Below are 19,896 nucleotides of genomic sequence, written 5' to 3' on the forward strand. Positions count from 1 at the left end.
CTACTTGGGCTTACTAGTTGAATCAGGTAATATGTCTTCTAGATGCTTAGGATTAAAAAAATTATCAGTTCGACCTTAGAATAAGTGTACAAGTAAAGATGCAGTAAAGAAGAGTTGTTTGATGCCCATTACTTCATATTTCTCAAGACAGCCATAAAACCAAAAACCTGTGTGTTTAACTTCTTTGGTTTTTGCTTTTGTGATGCTTGCCTAACATGATGATGTTAACTGTAAAAACAGTTAACAGGAAAGTAAATTGAGATTATGGCTAGCTTTGCCTGGTGTTGCAATATAGTTGCGGAAAACGGTTTCCAAATTATTTTTGTTAACTTGAAGTTTTAATGTTTTTCTAAGCTGTATTAAGTAATAAATATTCACTAAATATCTAGGTCATTATGAAGTTTTGTGAAGTTGTGAAGTTTTGTGAACAAGAAGAAGAAGAAGAAGAAGAAGAAGAAGAAGAAGAAGAAGGAGAAGAAGAGGGAGAAAGCTCAATGCTTTATTAATGCAAAACTAGATTTTTTTTTTCTGTGGAAAATGACAGTTTTCTTGGATTACAGTAAAAGGCCTTTTTGTTCGTTTTACCTTTTAAGTAATCTTCCTAGGAAGCCAAGATTTTGTGTCTTATCAAGACAGTTTTCTATGTTTATGTTAACCTTTACCATTGGCCTTGATTATTTAAGAGAACTGAGAGCTTGCAATTTAAAAGCACTAAAGTATTTTACATGTTTTACAGTGTTGCCTTTTCAAAACATATCTTAAGTGAAATCTTGTTTTTGAACTGATCTTGAAATTTCTCAAAGGGACCCTAAAAAATGTCAAAAAATTTGTTCTTTCACCTTGTAAAGAGAAATACTAAAAATAATTTGGTTTATTTAATTGATACATTGCATTGCATGAAAAGACACTTTCAAATAAGAAAAGATACTTTAACTTTCCCTAGATTATATTTTTGTATGGGCAAACATTATTAGGTATTTTAGAAATTATATAGATTTCCTAGAAATTTATCAATATCCCTGCTGTCCACAGTATCTCTTAGTTTAATGTCATCAGTGGTGGCTCTAATTATTATTGTATGCCTCAAAAATAGCCAAATTATCTTGTCATTTGCATCATTTTTATGTTGAACTCTCATTATATGTTAATTTCCATTTTAAATTTTTTGTCATTCACACATATTCTGATTCTTCTCTGAAAATATTTGCAATCAGCTACAAGCCATAATGCTTCATGATGGTGTTGATTAATTTAGAGACCATAGTACTGAATTAAGGATTTTCAGAACTAGAGTAGAGAAGCCAATGGGTTCATGAAATTTCTAATCCAAGAGCAAGGAGAACAAGAATTATTTGTTCTGATGGACAATAATGAAGTGAAGAAGAGTGATTATGGTTTTGTTTGACAGTTTGTTGGTTCTTAAATGTTCTATTTTCTGTATATAAGCACTCCCTTCCTTTTTCTCTTATTTATGGAACCACAGAACCAGCCCAATCTGGTTCAACTTTGAATAATAAAATGGTGAGTTATTTTTCAGTTGCCATGGGTTCTGGGTTGCAATTTATGTAAACTGCTTATGCTCAGATGAACCACATGTGTAACTGTAGGCAGAAACTAAATCCTAGGACCAAGAAACAGGGACTGAATTAAGAAGGGGACATCTCATGACATAATTCAATTAGATCAAGTCCTGGCATCACCCCATGGCACAATCCAGTCGGATCATGCCTCATGGCATCATCTCATTGTAAGATCAAATCAGATCACACCTCGTTACCCTCTGCCTATAAAACCTGCCCCAGTCACCAGCCTGAAGAGACAGATTTGATCACTGCCTTGTGTCTCCTTGCCAATAAACTCATGATAAAACCTTTATTTTCTCAAAGACTTGTGCCACATTGGGCAGAGAAGCCATTGCTTACTCAGTAACATTTACACTTGTAAAAATCAGTAGATTACACTTTTGTAAATATAATATTTTCTCCCTGATCCTTCCAGAATTTGTAAACTATTGAGTATTCTTATTTTCCTGGCAATATAGTTATTTACATGAATTTAATAAGAATCTGTTCTTGTAACAGAACACAATTGGAAACATTGGTTATATTTATAAGGCTTTGACTGCAATGTCATATTTGAGAATGATGTGTATAGAATCTGAGTTAGGAACTGAGGTTAACTTTATAATAAGAAACAATTTTTACAAAGCTATCTTGAAAAAGCTGGCCCAATAATAATTGGCTTCTAGGGTTCTTAGCCTTACAGATGAGTAAGGAAGATCACTTCCTAGCAGGCCCAGGGAAGATGGGCTATCTTGGGAACCTCAAGAAGACAGGAATTCATTCAAATCTGTAAGTACCAGAAGTGAAGTCTGATGGCTAGTTCTTGGCTTGACTTCTTAGCTTCAAAAGGTTTTTGAAATTATAACCTGAGATTCCTTATGAAAAGTGCCAGCAAAGAAAACTCAAAAAGACCTATGTGGTCAATTACCATTCTTCCTTTACTTATGTAAATAATCAGGTCAAATCTAATGAGACCAGATTTATTTTGTCTTTTAAAAGAGAATAACCTCATTTTGGTTATCTTTGATAAAAAATGAGTGTGACTAGAGAGATACATTTTATGTTCCAGTGGAAAAATATAGTGCACTCTTGTGAGTTCTTGATTATTCTAGCTTTTTTCCAGTATCCATCTACAACTTCCAATTTTCTCTCACCCTCCTGACTTGGAGTCAATGAGATGTAAAACTGCCCTTTTTTCAAAACTCTGCAAGCTGAAGCTCGACTATGTGATATAAACATCATGGAAATCACTGTAACAGATTATGTATGGACAGCCTTTGTGCTTGTTGCTGTGTGGGCCACTCAGAATGTTCATGGAAACACTTCATGCTGTCACTGAAAACATTCAACCTGCAAACCCAGAAGCTTTGTCAGTTTGCCGCTGCCATCCCCACTTCCCTATCTAAAGATTCTTCAAGCTCAAATCAAGATGTCTTCTTGAATGGCGGCCCTGTGGAATCAGAAACTGGGTTTCTAACCATTAATTTTTTTGTTAATTTTCATAGAAATTCCCCTCATTAAATTCCTGACTGCTAACCCATCCAGCAAATATATTATACTACCATATCCCAACAGATGTTTCAGCTGGTCCTCAATGAGCAAAAGATAACGCAAAAAGAAACAGACTTGTTTTGTTCAATGGAAAAAAGAATATTTATTTTCTTGAACAAGAGGAGGGACTGACAAAGAATCTCTCCTTGACTAAACTTTAATCAGTCTCCTCTGAGCTGAAGTAGGCCCCATGTTGGGCATATCCTCCAAGAGCCTAGTTTTAGCACTTACCCTGTAGAGTCGGCTTAGCCAAAATCCCCTGCTCTCCATATTTCATCCCTCTCAACATCTGATCAAATTTTTCATCCACCACCATCCCTCAAGTAATGACTGACAAATCTATCTTGCCTTAAGCAAGAAACTTACCGGGTCATTTTTGCAAATAATTACTCTACCCTCTTAGTGATTTTTCCATCCACTGACTCACATCCTGCTCCTTGGCTATAACCTTCTACTTTTCCTTTTGTATTCAGAGTTTAGCCCAATCTCTCTCCCGTACTACAAAACCCATTGCATTAGCCCCCATGAAGTTCCTTGAATAAAGTCTACTTTATCTGTAATAAGGGTCATGATGAATCATTTTCTTTCTTTAACAGCATCTAAGAATCTGATTCATCTAATAATTGTGAATCATATAATTCCTCTAATAATTATGACTAATATAAAGAGTATCTTCCTCTGTTTATATTTTTCTCTTTATCATTATCATAGGAAAATTAAAAATTCGGCATTTTCAACTGTGTTCAATGAATGGTTAAATATACAGATTAAAGGATAATGTCTTTAGAATTTTACTTACATACTTGAAAGACTGCAATACTTTGGGCAGCACAATACCAATAGTGAAGAATACTATCCTGAAATGGGGCTTTATTTCAATACCGCATCTTCCACCTAGATGAGTCCATCATTCTTCCATTTTCTAATTATTTCAATCTATGCTTTAGCACAGTTAGAATAATTTATATGTGATGAAATACTATTAACATGAAATAGTAAGATATTTCAGGATATAAAAAATATAAGATCACCATGATCTGGTAGTGTATCATAAGATTTACCAAAAGGTCTAATGGGCTCATATGTTAATTATAATTAATAATGAATGTGCCATTTAAACAAGAATAAGTTTTCTCTTTTTTTGTCTGGTAGAATTCAAATAAAGTATAAATATCATCATACTACAAACTTTAAAACAAAAACGTGTTTAAACAAACAGAAAAAAACAATAAAAACAAAAAACTAATTGGTTTCAACAGACTCTAATGATTTATCAAAGGTGAACAGTATTTTTTGATGAGCAGCCATTTTTAATGTTGTTGATAAAGTCAAGTTCATTAATTTTTTATGGTATTGCTTTTGTGTATTCTAACAAACCATTGCCTAATTAGTATCATGGAAATATTCTCATATGCTTTCTTCTAGAAGCTTTATAGTTTTAGTTTTTAGGGTAGGTATAATAACCATCTTAAATTAAGTGTATGGTGTGAAGAAGAGGATGAAGTCCCTTTTCTATCCCATTTATTCAGTTGTATTGGGTGCCTTTGTTGAAAATCAATTGGATATATATGTGTGGTTATATGTTTGAAATCTCTATTAGGTATATGTCTCTATTTATTTTTCTTTATGTCAATATCATACTCTCTGGATTACTATCTGAAATATGATGATGTGAGTCATTTGCATTACTATGGAAGTTTTATCATCAATTGTCAATTTTGACAAAAACAATCTAGAATTTTTATTAAAAATTTGTTGAGTCTGTAAATTATTATACAATCAACTTCCCAATTTCTACTGAAAAACTATTTAGAATTTGAGAATTTGCTGGTTGTACAAATAAATTATTTGAATCTAAAAATACATTTTTCTCAACATGGCATTTATTTACATTTATTCAGGTCATCTTTAATTTGTCTGAGCAATGGTTTTATTTTTCAGTGATGCTGACATCTTTCATGCCTGTAAAATTTATTACTAATAATTTTATCTTTTTTCTGTTATAACAAGTGCTTTCTGTAAACATGTTTGCTGCTACTACATAGAAATTCAATTTATTTTTGTATATTGATGCCTTGGATCCTGTGACCTTGTTAAATTTAACCATCATGATATTGACAAGCAATAAACAGTTTTAATACTTTTTTTTTCCAATCTCTAAGACTTCAACATTTTGTTGCTGTTATTGCTGCCTTATTTCAATGGCAATAAGTAAATGGGCTTCCATTAACATGTTAAATAGAAGTTATTAAAACAAATTTTGTGCTTTGTTATGATGTTAGGAAGAAAGCATTAAGTATTTCAATGTAAGGTATGAAGATAGTTGTAGTTTTCTTACAGATGCACCTTATCACACTGAGGACATTTGCTTCTATTCCTGGATTGATATGGTTTGATATTGAGAATAAGTGTGGAATTTTGTCAAATATTTTTTCTCCATCTGTTGAATTGAGGGAGCTTTTTTCTCCTTTATTGTGCTATACGATGGATTATACTTGCTGATTTTGTAATTTAAACCAAATAGAAGTATACATTAAGTAATTATATAATTATTTTTATATACTGTTGATTTGCTAAGATTTTCTTTCTGCATTTATGTTCTTCAGAAATATTGATATGTAATTTTCTTTTTTATTTTCCAATATTGTTGTCAGCTTTTGCTATTGGAGTGCCAATCTCAGAGAAACCTTAAGTCTAGGGCTAACTTTGCCTTACAGCTAAGGCAATACCCTTCTGAGTACTCTATCTAATGACCCGCATATTACAAACTTTTTCATTTCAGTTAAGAATTAGTCTTAGAATAATTCTCTCTTAGCATAATTACTCCCAGAAATAAGAATTACTCTTCTTTTCTGTGTGCGTTCCAGAAGACATTGCAACTATTCCTTTCCAGTGATTCTTTAGTAGCCTTGAATAGTTTCTTCACACACATGCCATAACGAATGCTCAGACATAAAATAATCCCTTTCTCTCTCTCTCCCTCCCTGCAGTTGTGTTTTCCATGCAGCTTTCTCCTCTCTAGTATCTGCTTGTGAATTACAGCCACTGCAGAATCTAAATATCTTAGCTATGTCTCTTCAACTCAGAGAAATCAGTTGTGTCTTTGAGTTCACTCTCCTTGTATTGCAACCCAGAACCTCTAGCCAGTAAGCTACGAAAATGACCTCATTTCCCACCCCCTCCCCCCAATCAGGAATCACTGCCTTGTTCTGCTTCTTTTATAATGTCTAAATTTTGTTTTACTTTTATTAATTCTGCTTTTCTTTTAGTTGTTTAAGGATAGAGGCAAATCTGACCCCTATTTCTCCATCATGGTAAGAAGCATATTTCTGGTTATAAGATTTTTTGCCTACACATTCTTTCCTTTATTTTCTTGAAAAACGTTGCTCCATTATTGTCTTGCTTTCTATCTTACTGCTGAAAAATCTAATCCTACCTGGTTTTCTTTCCATTATAAATGCCTTGACAAATGTAAATGAGTTGGTTGTGTAGCTTAGAGGCTTGCTGAATATTTTATCTTTAAAGTGGTATCACATATGTCTTGGGGTTATCAATTCTTGGTAAAGTACTCAAGAATTACTGAAGAAATTCAGAAAAATCACTCGATCACTTGATATTTCATTGCATATTTAATTTTAAACAGACATAGGGAATATGGTGTAAGAATAATGCATAAATGTTATATATTGTGATAATGTCAAAAAATACCCAACTAAAAATACAAGAAGATAGAAAGGGGGAAGTAGTCTAAGTTTGTATATCTACACCATATAGATAATAGGTGTAAGTCACAGACTATTATTTAAAGCAAAACAGACATCAGAAGCAAAGTTAGAAAACAGGACTAATGAAATAAAGATGATTGTAAAAGGTAACTACTTAAACAAAACTGCAAGAGTTCCTAAATACCAAAATGAATATAAGAAAAATATCTGCAAAACTACTAGTGCTATTGTTTGAATGTTTGTCTTTTTTAAAACCCATGTTGAGGTGAGGATAGACATGGTGGCTCATGCCTATAATCCCAGCACTTTGGAGGCCGAGGCGGGCAGATCACGAGGTCAAGAGTTCGAGACCAACCTGCACAACATGGTGAAACCCCGTCTCTACTAAAAATACAAAAATTAGCCATGCGTGGTGGTGCACACCCATAATCTCAGTTACTCAGGAGGCTGAGACAGGAGAATTGCTTGAAACCGGGAGGCGGAGGTTGCAGTGAGCTGAGGTTGTGCCATTGCACTCCAGCCTGAGTGACAGAGCAAGACTCTGTCTCTAACAAACAAACAAACAAACAAACAAACACACAAAACCCATGTTGAAAGATAATCCCCAGTGTAACAGTATTAAAAGGTGAGGCCTTTAACAGGTGACTGGATCATGAGGCTTCTGCCCTTGTGAATGGATTAATCCATTCATGGATTAATGGGCTAATGGATTAGTGGGTTATCACAGGAGGGGTTAGTTATCACAAGAGTGGGTCTGTTATAAAAGTTAGCTTGACTCTCTTGTGTCTTTTTAGTCTTGTGATGCCTTTTGCCATGTTGTGATGTAGCATGAGGCCCTCACCAGAAGCCACCCAGATGCTGCTACCTGATATTGGACTTCCCAGACTTCAGAACTGTAGAAATACATTTCTGTATGTATAAATTACCCAGTCTCTGTATTCTGAGATAGCAACAGAAAACACACCAACACAATCACAAAGGGAAATATAATACAATGAGCAACTTTCTAAATCAGAAACACAGAAGATGCAAGAAGTCAAAATTCCTAATAATAGGGGCCTTTAATTTTCACAGCCCAATATAGATCAAGAGGCCAAAAATTGCCAAATATCACAGCAGTAAATTGCATAAGTCAAGAACTTTTAGAGACATAAGCACAGGTTTATGAATTCACTTCACAAACACAGTGAAGGCAATTAATATTCTTATCTCAGAATTTCATAGTTTCAATAGTTTAAACATTAGCAAAGACAGAGAATATAAAAAATCCAAAGTTATCTTTTAGAATTTTAATTTTGGTGTGAGTTTTGGTCAACAAAGCACATATGATAGGTAGAGATTAAGAAAGAATATTTTCTGCCTGACTATCAACCAGTATAATTCAGAATATTACAACAGAGGAGAGAACCACATTACATGAGAGAGATGTTGTTGGCTTATAATAGTATAGTAGAAAATGGGATGAGAGAATTGAAGCAAGTTAATTCCTAGGTAGTAGGATAGGGCCAATAGGTAGCCATTTAAACTTATATTTTAAATCCATAGACACTGTAAAAACATTAGTAACTTAGGGTCCCAGTGTAAAAAAAGTATGTTAATATAATTTGTGAATAATACTGATTACTAGGAATAAACACTATATTGAACATGGCAGACACAAACTCACCATCCTTTACCAGCTCCAAGTGTTAAAGTAAAACTTTGGTCTCAAATTTGCAACCAGGTGAGCATACCCTGATAATATAAACTTCCATGTCACATGCTACTGCCTGAAAATAGCAATCACACAAATGAAGATGAGTTACTTGAGCAGTAGATCTTGGTTCCATGTTCAAATAACATTTTATCTGCTAGAATTTTTTCTTTGTTTTGGAATATATTACAAAGGACAAGTACGTTTTTCTTTTAAGATCATGAGTTGATTGTTACAGATTAGGTTGATTTGAAAAGTCGTAACTCATATTATATTATCATGATTTGAGTGAACTATTTCTCAGGATGATACATCATCTTTATATACCCTTAATGTCATAGACATTTGCTTGCTAACGGCATATACCACAATACTTTTTATTTCTGTTACACCCAATGGGAAATCCTGAGCATATTTTTTTACTAATTATGTTGTGTTTTCAAAAACAGCTTTATCACAAGTTTCTGATCCAAGGCTATTGATTACAGAACACAGTTATGGAAGCAAGGCTATAACAATATCCTTACTTCTCTGTACCAAATACATGCAGCATTTGCATGTCTGGTTCAATAAAGCTTAAGCAGTTTTTGTTTGGGAACAGAATCATATGCTTTTTTAAAGACCTGGGTGAGGCCGGGCGCAGTGGCTCAAGCCTGTAATCCTAGCAATTTGGGAGGCTGAGGCAGGTGGATTACCTGAGGTCAGGAGCTCGAGACCAGCCTGGCCAACATGGCAGAACCCCATCTCTACTAAAAATACAAAAAAGAAAAAAAAATTAGCCAGGAGTGGTGGTGGGCGCCTGTAATCCTAGTTACTTGGGAGGCTGAGGCAGGAGAATCGCTTGAACCCGGGAAGCAGAAATTTCAGTGAGCTGAGATCGCACCATTGCACTGCAGCCTGGGCAGCAAGAAAGAAACTCCGTCTCAAACAACAACAACAACAACAACAACAACCACCACCACCACCACCACCACCACCACCACCACCACCTGGGTGGTGGGCCTGGTGCAGTGGCTCGTGCTGATAATCCTAGCACTTTGGGAGGCTGAGTTGGGAGGATTGCTTCAGGACAGGTGTTTGCGACCAGCGTGGGCAACCTAGTGAGGCATCATCTCCACGAAAATTAAAAAAAAAAAAATTAGCCATGGTGGCACAAGCCTGTGGTCCTAGCTACTTGGAAGACTGAAAGACTGAGGTGGGAGGATTGCTTGAACCCAGGCATTCAAGGCTGCAAAGAACTATTATCACACTACTGCACAGCCTGGGCAAAAGAGAAGTAAGACCTTGTCTCTTCTTCAACAGAGAAGTAAGACCTTGTCTCTTCAGAAACAGATAAATGATGAATATTCATTTACATGAAAGTAATACTTCAAAATATAAACATTGAAATTATTTTGAAGTGATACTGTACCAAGTAATTTTTTTTTGGAGACAGAGTCTTGCTCTATCGCCCAGGCTGGAGTGCAGTGGCGCGATCTCGGTTCACTGCAAGCTCCGCCTCCCGGGTTCACGACATTCTCCTCAAGTAGCTGGGACTACAGGCGCCTGCCACCACGCCCGGCTAATTTCTTGTACCAAGTAATGTTTTAAATAGAAATAAATCCTTTCACTCTATACTTCCCCTCATAAAAGATTATTATATATGAATATATGGATAAACATACTAACATACAAAATGCATATTATATATTCATGCATTTACATTTAATTTATACATAATGTGGCATATATTCCTATACATATAAATAAACAATTATACATATATAAATAGAGCTATATTCACTTATAAATCTGTGAACGTGTACTATTCTTTCGTACCATTTAATACTGGTCCTACCTGAATTTTTCCTACTGTTTACAAACCACCAACAAAAAGAACATAGGGCTTTTCTAGTGTCAGTCAGGTCCACAGAATCTTAGTTAAAAAAAAAAAAAGACTTTCTTAGTAAACTCTTTTCTCTCCTACTCCCATAAATATTATCATTTTCCATCATTCTATTCAAGCTTTTCTTCTTTTTCTTTGTTACAACATTTTTGGTATTACATGACTTCTCCTACAATCATATTTAGAGCTTCAGCTAGGACTCCTTCCTGAATCCCAGTCTCAGTTTTTGAATAATGACTATTCTCTTTACCTATTTTTCTGCTGACCAATAAAACACAATGCATCTAAAACTGTAATTTTCCTTTCCTGCCTGCTTCTCCTTCCAGATTCTTATTTTTGGTAGGCTCAGTTTTCTCAGGGCTAAGTTTATAGCTTCTATTCTCTCATAATTAGAGACATGCCAAACCCTCTTTTCCTCAATATCTCACCTGCCACAATGTTTCCTATTGAGTTCTCACTGCCATAATCAAAGTTCCGGTTAATACTTCCTTTAATTTTGGCAACAGCATTACATTACTGATGGCTTTCCCTAACTGTTCATCACAATTTTGAAGCATCAACCCCTAAACCGGAACTGGGAAACTAGTTTTGGACGTTCCATCCCTAAACCAGAAGTGGGATGATCCGCCCTTGAGGAGAGATCTTGATCCATTTCCAGCCTAGGAGCTTTAAGCAGATGCCTGCTTGAGGATGTTAATGGGGGAAAGGTAACAATCCTGCCTTGCTGTGCTGCGATGTGAATCAAGAAGGCTGCCTGCAAATGATCTCAGTTAACCCAGTAAGAAACCGTCATGGCAACATCGTGTGTTAGTGTGAACCTCAGCCAGCCCTGTTCAGAGCTCGAGGGGGAGGTCCTTTCAGGCCAGGCTTTCCCCTGACCTCATAATTTACGCTGTGAAAATTGTACAGAAGTCGGTCTGTTTTCACCCTGCTCTTGGCAAGAATTGGGGGGGGGGGGGACTGCGGGCGCCTGCCACCACGCCCGGCTAATTTTTTGTGTTTTTGGTAGAGATGGGGTTTCACCGTGTTGGCCAGGATGGTCTCGATCTCCTGACCTCTTGATCTGCCCGCCTTGGCCTCCCAAAGTGCTGGGATTGCAGGTGAGAGCCACCACGCCCAGCCAAAAAAAAAAGCCCAATTTTCAAAAAGGGGCAAAGGGGCCGGGCACGGTGGCTCACGCCTGTGATCTCAGCACTTTGGGAGGCCAGGGCGGGGGATCGGGAGGTCAGGAGTTCGAGACCAGCCTGGCCAAAGGGACCAGCCTGGCCGGCATGGTGAAGCCCTGTCTCTGCTGAAAGTACAAAGATTGGCCGGGCATGGTGGCAGTACCTGTAGTCCCAGCTACTCGGGAGGCTGAGGCAGGAGAATTGCTTGAACCCAGGAGGCAGAGGTTGCAGTAAGCTGAGATTGCCCCATTGCACTCCAGCCTGGGCAACAGAGTGAGACTCCTACTCAAAAAAAAAAAAAAAAAAAAAAAAAAGTTGGCGGATGCGGGGACAGCAAAGGGCTTAAGTAGACATTTCTTCAAAGAAGATATACAAATGGCTGATAAAGACATTTAAAACATTTTAAAAATAATACTTTGGAGAGAAGGACTGTGTGGTAGATAGAGCTCCCTCTCCCCTCTCCCCTCTCCCCTCTCCCCTCTCCCCTCTCCCCTCTCCCCTCTCCCCTCTCCCCTCCCCCCTCTCCCCTCTCCCCTCTCCCCTCTTTCCACGGTCTCCCTCTGATGCCGAGCCCAAGCTGGACGGTGCTGCTGCCATCTCAGCTCACTGCAACCTCCCTGCCCGATTCTCCTGCCTCAGCCTGCCGAGTGCCTGCGATTGCAGGCGTGCGCCGCCACGCCTGACTGGTTTTCGTATTTTTTTGGTGGAGACGGGGTTTCGATGTGTCGGCTGGGCTGGTCTCCAGCTCCTAACCGCGAGTGATCCGCCAGCCTCGGCCTCCCGAGGTGCCGGGATTGCAGACGGAGTCTCGTTAACTCAGTGCTGAATGGCGCCCAGGCTGGAGTGCAGTGGCGTGATCTCGGCTCGCTACAACCACCTCCCAGCCGCCTGCCTTGGCCTCCCTAAGTGCCAAGATTGCAGCCTCTGCCTGGCAGCCACCCCATCTGGGAAGTGAGGAGCGTCTCCGCCTGACTGCCCATCGTCTGGGATGTGAGGAGCCCCTCTGCCTGGCTGCCCAGTCTGGAAAGTGAGGAGCGTCTCTGCCCGGCCGCCATCCCATCTAGGAAGTGAGGAGCGCCTCTTCCCGGCCGCCATCACATCTGGGAAGTGAGGAGCGTCTCTGCCCGGCCGCCTATCGTCTGAGATGTGGGGAGCACCTCTGCCCTGCCGCCCCGTCCGGGATGTGAGGAGTGTCTCTGCCCGGCCGCCCTGTCTGAGAAGTGAGGAGACCCTCTGCCTGGCAACCGCCCCGTCTGAGAAGTGAGGAGCCCCTCCGCCCGGCAGCCACCCCGTCTGAGAAGTGAGGAGCGTCCTCCCTCCTCGTCTGGGAGGGAGGTGGGGGGGTCAGCCCCCCGCCCGGCCAGCCGCCCCGTCCGGGAGGTGAGGGGCACCTCTGCCCGGCCGCCCCTACCGGGAAGTGAGGAGCCCCTCTGCCCGGCCAGCCGCCTCGTCCGGGAGGGAGGTGGGGGGTCAGCCCCCCGCCTGGCCAGCCGCCCCGTCCGGGAGGCGAGGGGTGCCTCTGCCCAGCCGCCCCTACTGGGAAGTGAGGAGCCCCTCTGCCCAGCCAGCCGCCCCGTCCGGGAGGGAGGTGGGGGGGTCAGCCCCCCTCCCGGCCAGCCGCCCCATCCGGGAGGGAGGTGGGGGGGTCAGCCCCCCGCCCGGCCAGCCGCCCCGTCTGGGAGGGAGGTGGGGGGATCAGCCCCCCGCCTGGCCAGCCGCCCCGTCCGGGAGGGAGGTGGGGGGGATCAGCCCCCTGCCCGGCCAGCCGCCCTGTCCAGGAGGTGGGGGGGGCGCCTCTGCCCGGCCGCCCCTACTGGGAAGTGAGGAGCCCCTCTGCCCGGCCAGCCGCTCTGTCTGGGAGGGAGGTGGGGGGGTCAGCCCCCGGCCCGGCCAGCCGCCCCGTCCGGGAGGGAGGTGGGGGGGTCAGCCCCCCGCCCGGCCAGCCGCCCCGTGCGGGAGGGAGGTGGGGGGGGTCAGCCCCCAGCCCGGCCAGCCGCCCCGTGCGGGAGGGAGGTGGGGGGGGTCATCCCCCCGCCCGGCCAGCCGCCCCGTCCGGGAGGGAGGTGGGGGGGGTCAGCCCCCCGCCCGGCCAGCCGCCCCGTCCGGGAGGGAGGTGGGGGGGTCAGCCCCCCGCCCGGCCAGCCGCCCTGTCCGGGAGGTGAGGGGCGCCTCTGCCCGGCCGCCCCTACCGGGAAGTGAGGAGCCCCTCTGCCCGGCCAGCCGCCCCCTCCGGGAGGGAGGTGGGGGGGTCAGCCCCCCGCCGGGCCAGCCGCCCCGTCGGGGAAGTGAGGGGCGCCTCTGCCCGGCCGCCCCTACTGGGAAGTGAGGAGCCCCTCTGCCCGGCCAGCCGCCCTGTCCGGGAGGGAGGTGGGGGGTCAGCCCCCCGCCCGGCCAGCCGCCCCATCCGGGAGGGAGGTGGGGGGGGTCAGCCCCCCGCCCGGCCAGCCGCCCCGTCCGGGAGGTGAGGGGCGCTTCTGCCCGGCCGCCCCTACTGGGAAGTGAGGAGCTCCTCTGCCCGGCCACCACCCCATCTGGGAGGTGTACTCAACAGCTCATTGAGAACGGGCCATGAAGACAATGGCGGTTTTGTGGAATAGAAAGGGGGGAAAGGTGGGGAAAAGATTGAGAAATCGGATGGTTGCTGTGTCTGTGTAGAAAGAGGTTGACATGGGAGACTTTTCATTTTGTTCTGTACTAAGAAAAATTCTTCTGCCTTGGGATCCTGTTGATCTGTGACCTTACCCCCAACCCTGTGCTCTCTGAAACATGTGCTGTATCCACTCAGGGTTGAATGGATTAAGGGCGGTGCAAGATGTGCTTTGTTAAACAGATGCTTGAAGGCAGCATGTTCGTTAAGAGTCATCACCACTCCTTAATCTCAAGTACCCAGGGACACAAACACTGCGGAAGGCCGCAGGGTCCTCTGCCTAGGAAAACCAGAGAACTTTGTTCACTTGTTTATCTGCTGACCTTCCCTCCACTATTGTCCTGTGACCCTGCCAAATCCCCCTGTGCGAGAAACACCCAAGAATGATCAATAAAAAAGAAAAAAAAAAAAAAAGAATTGTGGGAAGAAACCTAATGCCCCCTCGAAAGTATGTATTTTTCAGGGCCTGGAATTTGCTGAGTTTTTATTTGTACTCTGCATTTTATGAAAAAAATGACAATGAGGAGCGCCAAGGAGTACTTGGGGACGTGGAGGGCTTGAACAATTTATTATTATTATTATTTTTTATTTTGAGACGGGATCTCTTGCTGGGTTGGAGGGCTCAAATGATCCTCCTACTTCAGCCTCCTGAGTAGCTGGGACTACTGGCATGTGCCACCATGCCCGGCTAATTTTTCTTTATTTTTCATTTTCTTTCTTTTTTTTTTTTTTTTTTTTGGAGAGGTGGGGTTTTGCCATGTTGTCCAGGCTGGTCTTGAACTTCTGAGCTCCAGTGATCAGCCTCAGCTTCCCGAAGTGCTGGTATTACAGGTGTGAGCCACCACACCCGGCCTCTGTGTCCTACTTCTGCTTTTTCACTTCTGAGGTGAAATAAAGTTTGTTCTGTTTTTTCACTTCTGAGGTGAAATAAAGTTTGTTCTGTTTTGTAATAGTAAGAGTGGTTACATTAAATAATAATAAGGTTGATGCAAAAGTAATTGCGGTTTTTCCGCAATTACTTTTGCACCAATGTGTGTGTGTGTGTTTTCCGCTAGGAAATGAAAAAAAGGAACCGGGGCCCAGTGTGCTGGAAACTGGAGTGCTTCTAGCACTGTCTCCCTTTGCTGCCTCCCGACAAGCTGTTTGTGCTGTGGTCATGCCAATCAGCTGGGCTTTGAAGAGGAACTGGAGGACCAGCTGTGAATGCACTGTGAGTGAGCATCTCCCATCTTGACTGTACGGAAGGCAGAGGTCTGGCATCCTTTGTGTAAGGACACTGAAGTTTATACAGATTAAGTATAACCTTTGCCCAAATCCACCTGGCTGGAAGAAGCACATTGCACAGTTGCCACCACAGTAAGTCTGGGATTGCTTGAGACAGAAGCTTTAGCAATTGCTGCAATAACTGGAGGAAGAAATAGAAATCCTTAGCAGCTTCATGTAGAGAGTTTCAAGATGGTGACTCAGGGGATCTGAGCTGTCAACTCCAATGGTCCCCTCTGATTTTTAATGACCTTAAAGTGCTTTCATTTAGTGCCTTGCTTGTATATAATCTCACATATTTTGTAAATGCAAAGCAAGTAATCACATTCAAGGACTATTGACCAATTACTTTTATTTCTTTGAGGTTCTGCACAATTGAGCATCCCTGTGTTTTGGACACGTGAAGCTGGTAGGTGAGTGGTAGTAAGTATACAATTCCAAATAAATGGGCTACATTCCTTTCTCATGCACAGCACCTGAACTACTATTATTTCACATTGAACGCCAGTGGAATTATTCATAATCTTCTAGGTGGCTCAAATAGAATAGGCAAGGACTGAGATTTGCTTGTAGGATGAACAGGAAAAAAAGGAATCAAGCATAACTTAAAAGTAATTACCCATTTTGGTAATGGCGCCCCAAATCTTTGATGAATTGCCATCACATATCAACGAAATGCACTCAACTGGGACAATCCTTTTTCTAGAAGGAAACACTAATGCAGTTTATTAGGACACTACTCTAAAAGACAAATGCGATGTTCCTGTGCCATCAAGTTTTGTCACAAGGTTGAAATGACCTATCCCAGTGAAATTTAAGAGCCAGAAGATTTTCAAATATCTATATGGAATCAGAGGAAGATAGAATGACCTTGCCAGGACTTGGACTTGTTTGGCAAAAGCCCTGGTTGAAGCCAGACCTAAGCTGTGGAAACTAATATTTTGTGCAGACAGGATAGTTCCAAGGAAACTGTGCATTTTCGTGATACCAACGTTATCATCCCTGTGCCTGAATGTGTCTCCCGGGAAAATGCAGCAGATACCTAGGAAAGTTCTGTTGGACTAACCTTTGCAATTCAGAATTGAGTGGTAGCAGTCCTGTATTCAAGGTAAGGCCACTTAACACAGAAGTAAAAACCAATCTGTATGTTAGTTCTGGATTTCCCACCTCTGATTAGAAAAATTTAGGGATTAAACTACTTAGAAGCACATAAAGCTGAGAAGGATGTTATTGGTGCAACACAGTGCATATTCTTTCTCAAAGGCCTATGTGTAAATTTTTTTTTTTTGGTATGCAGACAGGTTTTTCTACACAATTTCTTTCCACCTTAGATGTGCTACATTTCTGTGCATTAGCTTCAGAACAGTAATGTTCTCCACATTTGTCTCTCATTTTAATATCCATGGATTTGCTCTCTTCTTTTATCAATTCTCTCATTTTAAAAATTAATTTTTAAGTCACCAAAATGTTACCGTATTACTGAAGATGCCTCTGAAGCCTAATTTCAGTCAAAAGTTGTTGTTCACTTTTTTGAACTCATACCATTGAGTTCATATCTGTACATCTCTTAGTTTTCTTAATACTTTCTACTTCTTAGAATTGTTATCTGTACGTTTTATTTCACCTTGGATTCTGATCTTCTTAAATTTGAAAACATTTAAAAAAAACTTATTATATCACTTGAGTACTCAGGGGAGTGTTTAAAAAGATTGCAACTACCACTCTGGTTTGAGTGTGTGTGTGTATGTATGTGTTTACATTGCAGGAATCTCGAACTTGGAGCTATAAGACAAACTACCAGCCATGAAGATTTGTATTTATTATCTACAGCATGGTACTCTTGAAAACTTGCTTAAGAGTTTCCCTGATATGACCCAGATCTGTAATGTTATTTTGGGGCTCTTTAATTGAAAAAATGCAAATGAGCATATCAAACTTAACTTTGTCTATTAAGAAGGAACCATACATTTCTCTTTATTCGTTTATAACTTATTTAAGTGAGAAGTGAGGATAATACCACTTGTTAGTTTAATTACATAATAAATATAAATATCTTTTAACTGCTATAAATAAACATCTTTAAAGATATTAAAAAAGGTAACGAAAAAATATTGACACTATGTACAGTTAGAAGATGAGCATCAAAACTGAGTACTGGGGGAACCTCAAACATGTTACCTAATCTGTCTAATATCAAAATTCAGATATGGTGCAAAGTTTGAGAAGCCACGCAATTTAGGGACAGATATTTTTGGAATCTGCTGGGCCATCTACTTATCTTCACTGCCTTGTACATATACATATATATGTAGAGAAATAACATTTTTAACTATTTGTCATTGGAACACAATGAATCTCTATTATTTACCTCTAATCATTGCTCATGAAGGCAGATAAAGTATTAGTTGTACAAATGTTATTACATTTCTTCTTGGGAAGATAGTGTGTGGGAACTTGTTAGTTTTCATCAACTCAAGAAAAATGCTCATTTATTAAGGAATTAATGCTGATATGAAATGACAAGTGAATTATTACACTGTAGAGTGCTTGGCTTAGAATGCATATGACTGTGCATGTAATCACAAATTCCTCAGGTTTCTGGAGTGTTACTTGGACTACATGCAACAAACCACCAAACATTAGTGATCTCAGTTCTTTTCCTTCAACTCTTCAGGGTTGCACTTCCTCAGTGCAAATTATTCTGTGGCCCTAAGTAGAGGTGGGAAAGAAGAAAAACAAAATTCTACCCATCTAAATGAAAGTGGCAACGTTAATCTACCCCAAGGCACTAAACTGTAACATTTTATTTAATCATTTATATTAAAATCAACAGAATACAACAGTAAATTACATTCCCCAAATCATAAGGGCTTTTATTCAACACTTAACCTCACGTCAGGGAAAACATGAAAGAAGTGTTGCAGTCAACTCTTCATCTGTCTGACATGTGCCACTGTATGTATCTGACTTGCTTTCCTTGCTTTTTTAAATGCTTGTCCAATTTGTTTTTCTACTTTGCTTTGTGGAAGGCTGCATATGCCCTCAGGGCAGTATTCGGTACTTTCTGATGAGCACAAAGAATGTTGCTGACATAGCAAAATCTTCAGAAAGCCAGAAAAATGAAAAGTTTTTCCGAAACATCATTATAATTACATTGGGTACAAAAGTCTCAGATACTGATAAGAGCACATGTAATTGTTTTGCTGTTTCATATTTTTTTTACAGTCCCAAGTTGTATGTTCATTTATAGTATAGGTGGTAATGAAATAGAAAATATATTACATATATAAGGAGAGAGAGAGAGACTAAGTATCCTACAATGATGCCCAGCAAGATTTACATTAAGTTTCACTTTAAGCTTCAACATAAATAGAAAATGTGTGGCATTGACAGGATTGAGATTTCCTGCCACTGATTGCAGAAATAATAAAACTTGAGATGAGGATTGGGAAGAGACAGTAAACTCTTCCAATATTAAAGCTAATTGAGACAAGTTATGTTGTAACTTATTTACCAACTTCTCTTTTACAGTATCATTCTCTTAAATATATATAAATTTTTTTCTGTGAGCTGAAAAAGGGCCTGGTTAGAATAGAATCAGTAGTAGCAAACATTGAACTAACTATGTCAGCAAGAGTACAGGAATTAACTCGCTCTGAGAAAAGTTATAACTGTGAACACTGTTTTGATTTGTCGTGGGGAAGAGAAGAGCAACAATGATGATGAAAATAACTTAAGTCTTTCAAAGGGCTATAAAATATACTCTGTTAAATCCTCCATAAAACTCATGAGGTAGGTAAGAATATATTCATGATTATTCTTACACTATAAATACAAACTGAACTAAGATAGTTTTAGTGGTGTGCCCCAGTATAATAGATAGCAAGTATGCTGTCATACCTATGTATGATAAATGGCAATTCGGTTTAAACACAGGCCTTTGTAAATACATCTCTGATGTTTTATGCATCCTAGTCTACACAGAGTTTATCAGAGAGATAAACATTAGGTGCTTCAAAGTCAAGTTAAAAATTGGTTAAGCAATTAATATTGAAGAACACTGGGAATCATGTTTCCACCTTAATGTTAAGACATAATACATGCTGTTTTGGTTACTGTAGCCTAGTAGTATAGTTTGAAGTCAGGTAGTGTGATGCCTCCAGCCTTGTTCTTTTGGCTTAGGATAGACTTGGCAATGTGGGCTTTTTTTTGGTTCCATATGAACTTTAAAGTAGTTTTTTCCAATTCTGTGAAGAAAGTCATTAGTAGCTTGATGGGGATGGCATTGAATCTATAAATTACCTTGGGCAGTATGGCCATTTTCATGATACTGATTCTTCCTACCCATGAGCATGGAATGTTCTTCCATTTGTTTGTATCCTCTTTTATTTCATTGAGCAGTGG

General features: G+C 40.5%; 1 protein-coding gene across 18 annotated transcripts in view; it reads right to left on the reverse strand.

Annotated features, from left to right (window-relative positions):
* The window catches only part of MGAT4C (MGAT4 family member C), an 889,611-nt gene that overhangs the window by 46,096 nt on the left and 823,619 nt on the right, over window positions 1–19,896 (reverse strand). The window contains exon 1 of one of the 18 annotated variants that reach the window (XM_063785948.1): window positions 8,505–8,811. The exons of the other annotated variants lie outside the window; for them this stretch is intronic. The gene's annotated coding sequence lies outside the window, so the exon portion shown is untranslated. Of the gene's footprint in view, window positions 1–8,504; window positions 8,812–19,896 lie in introns of those variants that run through there. 18 annotated transcript variants of the gene reach the window in all.

This window comes from Pan troglodytes, chromosome 10, assembly GCF_028858775.2.
Source record: "Pan troglodytes isolate AG18354 chromosome 10, NHGRI_mPanTro3-v2.0_pri, whole genome shotgun sequence".
Classification (NCBI taxonomy): domain Eukaryota; kingdom Metazoa; phylum Chordata; class Mammalia; order Primates; family Hominidae; genus Pan; species Pan troglodytes.